Source organism: Mustela nigripes, chromosome 4, assembly GCF_022355385.1.
Source record: "Mustela nigripes isolate SB6536 chromosome 4, MUSNIG.SB6536, whole genome shotgun sequence".
In the NCBI taxonomy this organism is placed as follows: domain Eukaryota; kingdom Metazoa; phylum Chordata; class Mammalia; order Carnivora; family Mustelidae; genus Mustela; species Mustela nigripes.
In genome coordinates this window covers 181,662,156-181,674,316 of record NC_081560.1, presented here as the reverse complement: position 1 = coordinate 181,674,316, position 12,161 = coordinate 181,662,156, and the positions used below count along the sequence as shown (strand labels likewise).

Below are 12,161 nucleotides of genomic sequence, written 5' to 3'. Positions count from 1 at the left end.
CAACTCTGGAGCCATAGAAAAGGTAGAGAGAGCAATGGAGACACTGATGTCAATCACTTCAGCATGCTGACAAAGGCACAAAGGCCGCGCTTCTTCAGAGAAGGGATGGCAACCAGGAGGAAGGGGAACAGGTGTCCCCAAGAACGTCTGAGTTCTCTGTGCTCCAGCAGGATGCTGGACCCCGCCCAAGACGCTCCTTATGGGGTCTCAGGACAGCCCTTAAATTGACCATGAGCCCCTTTCCCATGTGCTTCCAGTCAAGGTCCTTGACCCAAAGCCCACCCAGGTTCACCCATCTTTCCCTCAACATGGAGCTCTCTCAACCATCGGACGCTCGGGCCCTGATTACTGTGTGCCTCATTTTCTTGTGACTTCTACTTCTCACGATAACATCAGTAACCTAGGAAGAGACCCGTGTGAGGAGGGTAACCAAGAAGTGGGGGCTGACCAGGCCAGCTCAAGTGGGGTCTTCTGCTCTAGTGGCTTTTTCCACCCCGGATCACTCCTCAGTCTCCACCTTCTCGTCCTGTCTGTGTCTCCCCACCTCATGCTGACATTACATACATCTTCTGTTTCTACCAATAAACCATGAAGTACAAAATATCCCCAGTGCATTTGCCTATAGAAGATCTCTTACCAACACATAATATACACTTTACTCTCAGCTTTTAAAATCTGGTATTTAATACAGCAAATTCTCTTTTCATCAACATTATGCACAATTCTGAACACACATAGTCTCATTTAATCTGCTTCACAACCCACATTGTTTGTCTTACTATTATCCCCACATACACATTTTTAAAAACTCAGGCTCTAACAGAGTAATGGCTTTGCTTAAAGTCTCCAGGCTGGTTAGGAGTCAACGTGAAACTAAAAGAAAAAACCCAAACAATAATTTGAGTAATGCTTCCTGTGGGCCAGGCCCACCCTTATTCTAGGCATTTGGGATACATCAGTAACCAAAACAGGTAATGTATAATATTGGTGAGAAGAGAATATATTGTATTAAAATATTGGAATCTATAGGTTAAGAATCAAGTATATATAATGCATTTGGTAAGAGATCTTCTAAGTCTCACTCTAGAGGGAGAGAGAGACAAGAAACCAAGAAGTTGGGAGAGATTGAGAAGACAAGAAATAGAGCAGAATCAAGGGAGTCAGAGGTATGGGGCGGGGGGCGGAGGCAGGTGGTGATTTTAATGAGGGTGATCAGGGTGGGCTCATTGAAAAGGCAATCCTGGAGCAAGATCTTGGATTTCTGAAGGAAGAGTGTTCTAGTCAGAGGAGACAGTTGGTGTGCCTGGGGCCTGAAGCTGGAACATGGCTGCCATGTTGGATGGAGACAGGAGGCCATGGGCTGGAGCAGCGTGGGCAAGGGCAGCAGATGAAGTTGGAGACGAGCTAGAGGTGCTGGAGGTGCTAGAATTATTTTTACCTATCACACAGAAGACATCAGAAGGATCTCTGTGCATTAAGAAATAGTTACTACCCTTAAATAAAATATGGAGCCCGGGGTTTATCCTGAGCCACCGATCCATCCACATGAGAAAGTTAGGATGCCATTTCAATTCTAATTTCCACATCCCATCGGGTTCAAGTGATCTATGCACTGCAGATAAAGCACTAGTCACTTCTGAGTAACTTTTAATGAGCATGACCTAGAGTCGGCATATATATATATATTTTCCTTATGGTGAAAAATCCATTTAAATCTTAAGGGATGAATAGACCATATCTTAAAGCTTCCCCATCAGTCATTTGAATAGCTTTATTGGGACCTTCTGTTTTCTTCCCTGTGCATAAGTGATCTGAACCAATTTCTTCCTCTGTTGCAGAAGACAGGGAAACACAGTTTAATGGGGCCAGAAATTATAATTTTCGGTGACCTTCGTTTGAATTTCATTTCCCCCAGGGAAAGAGTTTGGAGGCACAAAACTTGCTTTATGATTGTGATAACAAACTGGCAGGAAGATTGTAGCTCCCAATGACAGCGGGAACGGAATGATGTTCCTGGTATTCAGAGAGAAATGCCTACCTAGGTGCCCAGCCCCTGAAGGGAGAGACGACTGCAGATTCACCAGGAGCTGATGGCTGGGCGGAGAGGCTGCCTTCCATTCCTTTCACTCTGTCGCCTGGACAGCCCTCGTCCAACCCCACGGAGGAAGTCTTAGATAAGCATCTGTGATCTCAGCCCACGGAGCTGTCACTCTCAGGATTGACTTGCAAGTTCACTCTTGAACTTGAACTTGAACTTGAACTCCTAAACACGGATCACAGCACACAGACTCCAAGTCACTCTGTTGGAAAGGGAAGTGCATAGGACAATACCCAGGTGGGATAGATATAAAATTGTTTTTAATTTTATATTGTTTTAAATATTTAATTTGTTTTGTTTTATATTGCTTTTTGTCTTGTTTTATATTATTTGATTTGTTTTCTATTTTAAATTTTAAATTGTTTTCAATTTTAATTGTGTTCAAAGCTTACTCTCAGCTTCATTCTATGGAAAGGTGTCATCTTTCTTTCCAGGGGTATGAGCTTTGAATTTGGAAATCCCAGCTTTGCCTGGGGTACATTTCCAACCTCTCTGTGGTTCTGTTTCCTCATTTTTACATCGCAGAGCTGTTGTGGACTTAAATGGGATAAAGTATGTAATGTGCCTAGTCAAGCATTTGGTAGAGAGAAAAGGATCAGTGGCTGCTATTGTTTTAAAAGACTATTTAAAATCAGGTCTATGAAAATACATATCTTGAATAATTGTTAGTTAGCCTTTCTGAACCAAGAAATTATTCAAGATATGTATTTTATTGGTGATTTTTCCCTCTTAAGCTTTCCTTTTCCTACACATCAAAATCTAAAAGGTGGTATCACAAAGAGTGGTAATGAGGTACAGGGAATATCTTATATTATATCAAAATCCCAATATAAACCATGAGCCCTTACTGCCCTGCCAAAGGGCAAACTTCTCATTTATAATCCAACAAGAGAATTAAGTATTTGGCAGCAAAGACCACATTGAACTTCTGTGCATGAATACTTTGTATTTGCAAACATTTTCTGATTTCCAAAGGGAAAAAGAGCAAGACATTTCAGCAGTAATTCTCGAAACTCTAAACAATATTTCTGAGCCAATGGGGTGTTTCTTTAGAATATATAGAGGATTCTTAATAATCAATAAGAAAAAAGACCAAAAAGCCTAATTAAAAAATAGACCAAAAAACTTCAAGTTCCTCACAAAAGATAGTGAATAAGCAAATAAAAGGTGCGCAATATCATTACTTGTTAGGAAAAAACAATTAAAACCCTCAACTGGACAGGACTATACACACACCAGAATGGAAATTAAAAAGACAATACCAGGTGTTGTCACGGGCATAGTGCAATTGGAACATTTGTTGATACAGCTGTGTGATTTGGCCCAACCCCTCTGGAAAACTGTTTGGCATTTTATACTAAAGCTAAACATAACTTAGCTTAGATACCCAACTCTACCCAACTCCTAGGTATGTGTCCTAGAAAACTCAGAACATATGTTGATCAAAAAAATAAACCAAACCAAACCAAACAAACAAAAACAATGGTCCCCAATTGGAAACAATTCAAAAGTCTTTTGACGGGAAGATGGAAAAATAAATGGTGGTACATATATACTTGGGCAAAGAAGTCAGAATAGTGTTTATCTTTCAGAGGTGAAAATGACTAAGAAGGCCTCAAGGCAGTTTTCTGGGATGATGGGAATATTCTCTATCTTGAACCAAGTCATAGCTGCATGGTTGTAGATACTCAAAGTCATTGAGTTGTACACTTAAAAATTGTATAACTTGGGGGCACCTGGGTGGCTCAGTCACTTAAGTGATTCTTGATTTCTGCTCAGGTCATGATCTCAGAGTCATGAGACTGAGCCCTGCATGGGGCTCTGTGCTGAATGTGGAGCTTGCTTAAGATTCTCTCTCTCTCTCTCTCTTTCTCTCACCTTTTCCCACCGCTGTGCACATACATGTGCTCATGCAATGCACTCTCTCAAAAAGAAAAAAAAATTGTGTAACTTTCATCTCAGTTAAAAGAAAAAGGGGGGGCGCCTGGGTGGCTCAGTGGGTTAAGCCGCTGCCTTTGGCTCGGGTCATGATCTCAGGGTCCTGGGATCGAGTCCCACATCGGGTTCTCTGCTCAGCAGGGGGCCTGCTTCCCTTCCTCTCTATCTGCCTGCCTCTCTGCCTACTTGTGATCTCTCTCTCTGTGTCAAATAAATAAATAAAATCTTAAAAAAAAAAAAAAAAGAAAAAGGGGGGGGGCGGTTAGGATGTGGAAGTGAAAAAAAGGGAAGGAGCTTCCCAGAGCTGAAAGCATGCAAGTGGAGCATGGAGCATTATTATGATTATTGTAAAGATTTCTTTGCTTTAGGGCTTTAGGATGAAGAGATCTACATGCTTGGCTCCTCCACCTTGGTAAACACATAGAGGTCATCTGGGTTGGAGCAGTGCTTCCAAAGCCGCTGGTGTTAAGGCTGGGTGTTTCATGATGTAGAGTTCTAGAGGGAGACACTGAGCAGGAAGTCTCTGTGATGGTCCAGTGCAGGGTTTCTTAGCCTCCACCATGTTGCTATTTTGGACCACAAAATTCCTCGTGATGTAGGGCTGTCTGTGCACTAGAGGATGCTGGCCAGTCTCACCCCTGCAGTCATAAGTCAGAATGCCTCTAGACATTGCCAAGCGTTACCCTCCAACCAGGGCTGGGGGCAAAACTGCCCTTCATTGAGGCTGTAGGTCTAGAAGATCAATGACTCCTAGTTCACAGGACACACTTGGAGAGCAGTGCACCAGAATCACCAAGAGAGCCTTTGAAAACTAAAGATACTACCCGTCTCTGTGAAATACAAGGTCAGCCAAATGAATCCTCAATCCCCTTCTCTTATTGCTGAAGGTAGCATATGACACAATTGTAACCAATTAGATGTAAGTAGTAAGTTTTCTGTAAGTGCTTTTCTTTTTCTCTGCTGAAATACAGACGTGATGGCTGGAGCTGCAGCAACGGTCTTGCAACCATGAAATTAAAACCAAGAGAATTCTAGACACTTTGGTGCTGATGTTGTCTGAGTGACTGGAACCAGTGCTCGACACTGTCTACATTCAGACTTTCCAGTAAGTGGAACAATAAGTAAATACACTCATGTTTGTTTGCATCATTCTGGCCAGGATTTTTGTTATTTGTAGTCAAAAGTATTTATGATCATGTCACTTCCTTCAGAGTGTTTCCTTCATGTCCTTTACCACTGTGACCATGAGGCTCCCTGAAGTGAGTCACCACTGCAGATGGGAATACAGCAGACTTTCCAGCAAAGGAAAAAAGTTTGCTCTGGTTTGGAGACTCCTAACCCTGGCTGCAAGCAGGATCTCCTAGGAAATTAAATAATAATAACAATAATAGTAATAATAATAGCAATGCCCAGGCCCTGCCACGGACCGATGATGACCTGGCTGCTGAGATTCCATGTCTTCTGCGCCCAGCATCTATAAGCTACATCTTCCCATCTGGATGTGCGGAAGGTACAGGAGAGGGTGAGGGCAGAGGCCCATTTCCCATGCCCCCAGCTCCACCTCTCATGACGCCCCAGCTTATCTGTGCTCTGGCCACACTATTGCCTCCTCCTTGGTGGCTGGGTGACTTGTGGGCTTTACTGCACTCTTCTCCTTAGGGGTGTGACGGGGACCTCACTCCCCATCATCTTCTGCCATTCAGAACACAGAGAGTCAATGCTCAGGAACCGGGGACCGCTGTCTGCGTCAGTTATTACAACCACTGCCCTTCGCCCCAAGAAAGGTGCTTACAAAAGGAACCCCTGGGCACCAGTGATGGTCCCACGAAACCTGACTACAGGGACCTGATTTCTGCATGCCAGCCATGACGGCAGGAAAGCATGGTGGTTTGGGCAGGTCATGGGGGATCCTGACGTGAGCAGGGGTATAGCGATTCACAGAATAGGCTGTGAGACTCCTTTTTGTCCTAGAACAAGCTACTCGAGCCTTCTAAGCCTCTCATGCTGAATGGGAATGATGGACGAGGTGAAGCACTGTGTGCCAGTGCCAGTTCATGTAGGAAGTCCCGAGGGCACCAGCACTCCCAAGGGTGAAGAAAGGCATTCTCGAAAGGCACAAATCTTAGAGATGCCAACGGCTTGTGGCCCTCCAAAGGGCCACAGTACATCCGTGGGATGAAAATGTCACAGGGAGGAGCAGGTAGGAAAATGCTATCTTAAAAGGCTCCTTAACGGCTGGGAGGAATGATGGGGAAACGGGCAAGCATGACTGGATCAGAGCCTTTTGATGAACGAGCAGCTTCGTCCCCTGCCATTCGGAGCCCCACATCCCACTCCCCCTCCCATGTGGGCCAAGTTCCAGGCAGCAGGCCAGGGCGCTGACTGTGTCTGGCTCCAGATTTCACTCTCGTTTTGTTTCTTGTTTCACAAACCAGTGACCCATGAACCAACAGAAAAGGCCTTTCCTTCAGTCCTGATGAATTGCAGCTTTTCTGGGATTTATTCCCAGCCCTCCACGACATCTTTAACTTTGTCTTCTATTAAGTTTTTTTTAGCTTGCACACTTTTAATAGTTATTTTCTCCTGAAACTTCTTTTGATTGTTCTTAAAATGGCCTTTAAAAATCCCTACAAGTATTTCCTGATTATGGGGAGTGGACCCAGCATGCTGTGACAATGAGATTTTTCAACTCTTACTTCTCCCAGACACTCCAGCAATCAGGAGGAGGAGGGTTGGGTGGTTTTAGAACTGTAAGCTTTTTCCAAAATGTGGCCCCCAGAAAAACCACTGGAGTCAGAAAAGTACAAATCAAAATGATGCCCAGGAGTCATGAAGGGTAGATATACTATAGGGCAACACCTGTGCCCTTTCTACGGCAGGAATATGTCGATTTCAAACAGTTACAAACTCCTTGTCCCCAGCAGGGTCCCCGGAGTGCCTTGCAGTTTTCATGCTGCTGTGTGGCTTCATTTCTCTGTTTGTTGTCTTTCCTAGTATTTTTTCTGTGTACATAATAAATCACATTTATCCAAACCACTTCTCATCTCTCAGGCTCTGACTCATACCTCTTCGGGAGGATGTTAGCTATTTTCCCATGTGGGTGGATTTTTTTTTTTTTAAGATTTTATTTATTTATTTGACAGAGGGATAGAGAGAGAGCACAAGTAGATAGAATGGCAGGCAGAAGGAGAGGGAGAAGCAGGCTTTCTGCTGATCAGAGAGCCTGATGCGGGGCGGGGTTCGATCCCTGGACCCTGGGATCATGACCTGAGTCAGAGGCAGCCGCTTAACTGACGGAGTCACCCAGGTGCCCCTCCATGTGGGTGTTTTAAAATCCCGCGTTAATTATAGTAATTCCTTCTCCCCATGAAAACAGGCACAGGCAGAAAGAAGTGAAAAGGTTTTTCCTTGTTGTTGTTGTTTTTGTCCTCCATGAAAAGCCTAAAGAAGTTTATTATTTAACTACCAAATTAGCCAAGATTGAATATCATATTTGGGTTTTATAGATTGCCTCAGTGCAAAAATGCCTAGCTGCTGAGGAAAGAGAGTCAATGAGATACATGTAGTCTGTCTACATTCGAATGAGCGAGGTCTCTTTGTCATCATTCAAGTCGAACACCAGAAACAGAGGGGGCACGATAGGACCATCAACCATGAACTCCGTCCTGGCCAGAGGGCCAAGTGGCAGAATACATGTTAAATTCTGGAGTGATGCTGTAAGTTCTTTATTCTTTATAGACCATATACGGACTGTTCTGAGAGATGCTCATCCCCGTCCCCGTCCCCCGCAAAGAATGGCTACTTTCAATTTAGCACCAGCAGTGTGTTAGGTTCTCTGTGGCCAAGCTCCTTGTATAAAGGATCACATTGTATCACACTCTCTGTAGGGCCTGTATACATTGTTACAATCTCTGCTTTCTGGATGAGGAATCGGAAGGTTGCAGAGTAAAGGCCTTGCAGGTAGACAAGGCGGGAAGGAGCTCTTAACCACAAAGCTACCACGTCTCAAAGTGCTGACTGCAGTCAATGGTTTGTTTTTAAAGGACAGGGCTGATGGGGATGGGGTTATGTTTTCTCCCTCTCTGGCCTCCCGCAAGCCTTACCCTATCCCCCTGCTTTGGCACCCCCATGTAGCCAGGGAAAATGGCACAACCCTACTGGACCGATACCCACATCACTGGGCAGTGTTGAGCCCAAGCTTTGGGATCTTGGTCTTCAGCCAGGCTTTCACTTCTCGGATCCCCCTTCCAAGCCGCCTCCCAAGCTCCTGACGGCACTCTACTCCCTTCCTCTTCATTAAGAAAATAGAGATAATCAAGCAGAGCCTCCCAATCTGCTACTCTCTACCTGCCAACAAATTAGGGCTGTGGCCGTGGGCAAGACAGCAAGATCAGTGGTTAGAGCCCCGTTCCCACCTCTGCCCCTGGGAGCCATGTTCCATAACTTGGTGGTTATCTCATCCTGCAGAGTCCATCCATCTCAAAAATTCCTCACTGCATTCCTCATCCCTCCTCACTGCAATTCTGTAATTCAGGCCCTCACCCACTCCCAGCTGGACCAGGTCACACGGAGCACACAGGTGCCCTGCCTCCAGCCTCTCCTTGCAGGACACCAAGCTATCTCAGCACCTCAGCTCTCTTCCCACCACATCACTGCTTACACCCACGGTGGCCTCCTCATTCCATGCCAGACCTCAAACCTTGTAGACATGACAGCGTCTTTCAGGGTCTGGCCAAGGCACCATATATGAACTCCTTCTGCAGTCCCAGAGACGCTCTCTCTGTCCCTGGGCAGGTGTGTGTGGGTGGGGTTGGGGGTTCCTTCACTCTCTCTGGCCCTTGCCCACACCTGCCCTTTTGCCCTGTTCTGCTCTGTCTTCTAATTGGTAAAGTTCGGCCCCTCCCACGAGACCCAGTTTAATTAAACCGGCTTTGGCAGACAGGAAAGGAGTGCTGGAACAAGCTGATTTCTAGAAGGGGATGAGCTTTACGGGGACCCATGGATTTCAAAACAACTTCAAACACATACCACGTGAGAAAGGGGAATTGATTCTCTGGGAGAGGAAGTGTTTAGGAAGGCATCTAGGTGAACTACTCCCAGTGCCAAGAAGGACCACTTTGATCATGGGGAAATCTCCACTCTGTCCACTAGATGGCGCATCTAAATTTCCAAGGCAACCGTCAGAGCGCACTTCTCTTAACTCAAAGCAGGTATTGTGACTAATTTTTTTTTTTGTAGTGGTCACAGTGTTGGTCCACCCACCACTCGCTACAACGTAACCATGGGAGGCAAAAATCAGAGAATAAATTCGTATATGCAGGGGTCAAGGATCCACATGATCATGATAAGATCTGAGTCCAAAGTAGCCCCTCCCCACCTCCTTCCCGCCCACTCCATCACCTTGGGTCCTTAGGGGACACATTTCACTTCTCAGTCACATAGACAAACAGCAGTCAGCCTGCGATGTCCAAAGTTCAGCCCATTTTTTTCTAGCCAGTTCTAAGCAAGCAAATTGCAATCAGAAATGTCTGTGTGGCCCAGCTGCGGAGGAGAGCGCTGTGACGACATCCCTCCGGCTCCTCTCTGAGCCCGTCCTCCCTTTCCCCACAACCTAATTAGCAGTCCAAACCTTTCGCCTTTACAGAAGTCAGTAAACTCTCAAAATGATGCAAGCTCCACTATTTTTACCGCAGGTTAGATGACATTTATGGAGCAACGCCCACAGGTGTTCCAACCCCAAAATCTTTTCGAGAGGTAATGAGACTGTTCCTTCAGAGGCAGAAACTCACACCCATGAATTCTGGTCTGATTTTATCTTACTCCCTTCATTTTGTCTTAGGGCCTACAAGACTCTCATTGGAGTTCACTCTTACCTTCGGCCTTAGCATGGACATAGAAGTGAGTATTTCTTTGTGGTCGTTCTAAGAGGGAAAGGCAAGCATGATCCACTGTAAGAACTTCACATGTTCAATAAGCTAGGTTTGCAAACATCTGCCCCAAGACACTGGCAGTGGAATAGCCCCATGCGGTCAGTAGGATGTTGAAGGATATTCGTGGCTGAGACATTGATTTTCCTCAGTCATTTCTGGACTGAGTTAACCCTAAGGTCAGGCCATTGAGCCACTGTAAGCCATAGACATAGCTACCAATAATTATTTTTTTTTATGACTTAGCTTAGATGTCATTTCTTCCAGGAAGTCTTCTGTATACCCCCTTCCTAGATAAAAGTTTCCTTAGTACAATTATATAGTACTCCACTTAACACAGTGGGTTATAATTATCTCTTTATGAAGTTGATTAGCCTCCTAAGGACAAAGATTGTGCATTTTTCCTCCTATAACCCAGCATAATGCCTGCATGTAGAAGGAAAGATAATAAGTGAATGGATGCATCATTCAATTAATGGATTTTAAAAACTGTACATTTTCTAGGGGAGAGGGATGGGGTCCCCATTTTTATGGTTTGGGACATTTTCCTTTGTTTCAAGCCTGATTTGTACACTAGTAGGTTAAAGAAACCACTGGCTTCCATCTATGGGGCAAGAAATAACCAGGTGGTTTAGGCAGTTTAATAAAGAAACAGCAATAAATAAATAAGTAAAAAAAAAAAAAAACCATCTGTGAGATTTTAAAACTTAATGATTTTTTATATGACATTTGAATTTACAAAATGCTCTCAAATATGGTATTTCTTCCCTTCTCAAAACAATCCTATAGAATGGGTAAGATCAGGGTCATTTTTAAGGAAAGTGAAACTCAGAGAAGTTAACTGGCTTGAGTGAATGAGAGCCGGAGTCAGGATAAGACCCAATTCCAAATCCAATATCCTTCCCGTGACACGTTCAAGGTCATTGACTTCCCTTCCCTTCAAGTCCTTGACCACAGGCTGCTTGGCCAGTTTGGCTAGGATATCAACTGATTTGAGAACTTATTATCACACTTCTGGGCAAATAAGTTCTACTCCTGGCTCAGCCATTTACTAGATGTTAGACCTTGACCAAGTCAGGAAAATTTTGTCTAAGCCTTCAGTTTTTCTGCAGTTAGGAAAAAGGAGTAAAGTCAGGGTAAATATGTTTCTCGATACTCCAGTGGTTCGAGGGGCCAGCGTGATTTTATCAGCATCAGAGTGACAGTAAAAACTGCCATTCATTCTGTTCTGACCATGTGCCCTCGCTGTTCTCAGCTCTTGATGTATGACAATTCATCGACTCCCACAACAAGACAAAGTAAAAAAGGAATATATTGTTCCCATTTTATAGATGCATAAACCAAGGTATAATAAGGTTATATAACTCAAACACAGTTACCTATCTAGTTGATGGAGGAGGAAGGATTAAAACTCAGTAGTTTAGCTTCAGAGTCTGTGTCCTATCGTATTAAGCAGATAGTCTGATGTTTGACGCAGGAGGACACAAGAATTATGACCATCATCATCATCATTATTGCTAAAGGCAATCTTACCAATTTATTGGGGAAGGGCATTAACTGCTCTCATATTCAGTGCAAAGGGAACCTAGAGCTCATTTCTTTGGAAAAATGAACACTCTGAGGGCTCCCTGGGGGCTCCCCGGGGGCTGAGCCCAGCTGAGTATGCCCAAGGCCAACGCCACAGTGCACAATCCATGTAATAATTCCTGCCCCTGCTTGCAAAGCCATGCAAACAATTAGCTCATATCAAGCTGTTATTAAGAAGTTATTTTTGTAACAAAAATACTGTCTTCCTTTAATTTCTATGCAAATGCAAGGAAGCCAACACAAGTCTAGTTTATTTAAAGATGGTCTTGTAGAAACAAAAGCGAAAATGACCTTTTGGGACTTCATCAAAATCAAAAGCTTCTGCACAGCAAAGGAAACAGTCAACAAAACAAAAAGGCAACCCACAGAATGGGAGAAGATATTTGAAAATGACAGTACAGACAAAAGGTTGATATCCAGGATCTATAAAGAACTCCTCAAACTCAACACACACAAAACAGACAATCATATTAAAAAAAATGGGCAGAAGATATGAACAGACACTTCTCCAGTGAAGACATACAAATGGCTATCAGACACATGAAAAAATGTTCATCATCACTGGTCCTCAGGGAGATTCAAATTAAAATCACATTGAGATATCACCTTAC

General features: G+C 44.1%; 1 long non-coding RNA gene across 1 annotated transcript; it reads left to right on the top strand.

The window, feature by feature from the left end:
• Positions 1–2,000: 2,000 nt before the first annotated feature.
• Positions 2,001–12,061, top strand: LOC132015427 (uncharacterized). Its single transcript, XR_009403674.1, has 4 exons — positions 2,001–2,335; positions 5,008–5,141; positions 9,876–9,934; positions 11,781–12,061. It is a non-coding gene; the product is annotated as an uncharacterized LOC132015427 (long non-coding RNA).
• Positions 12,062–12,161: the final 100 nt, after the last annotated feature.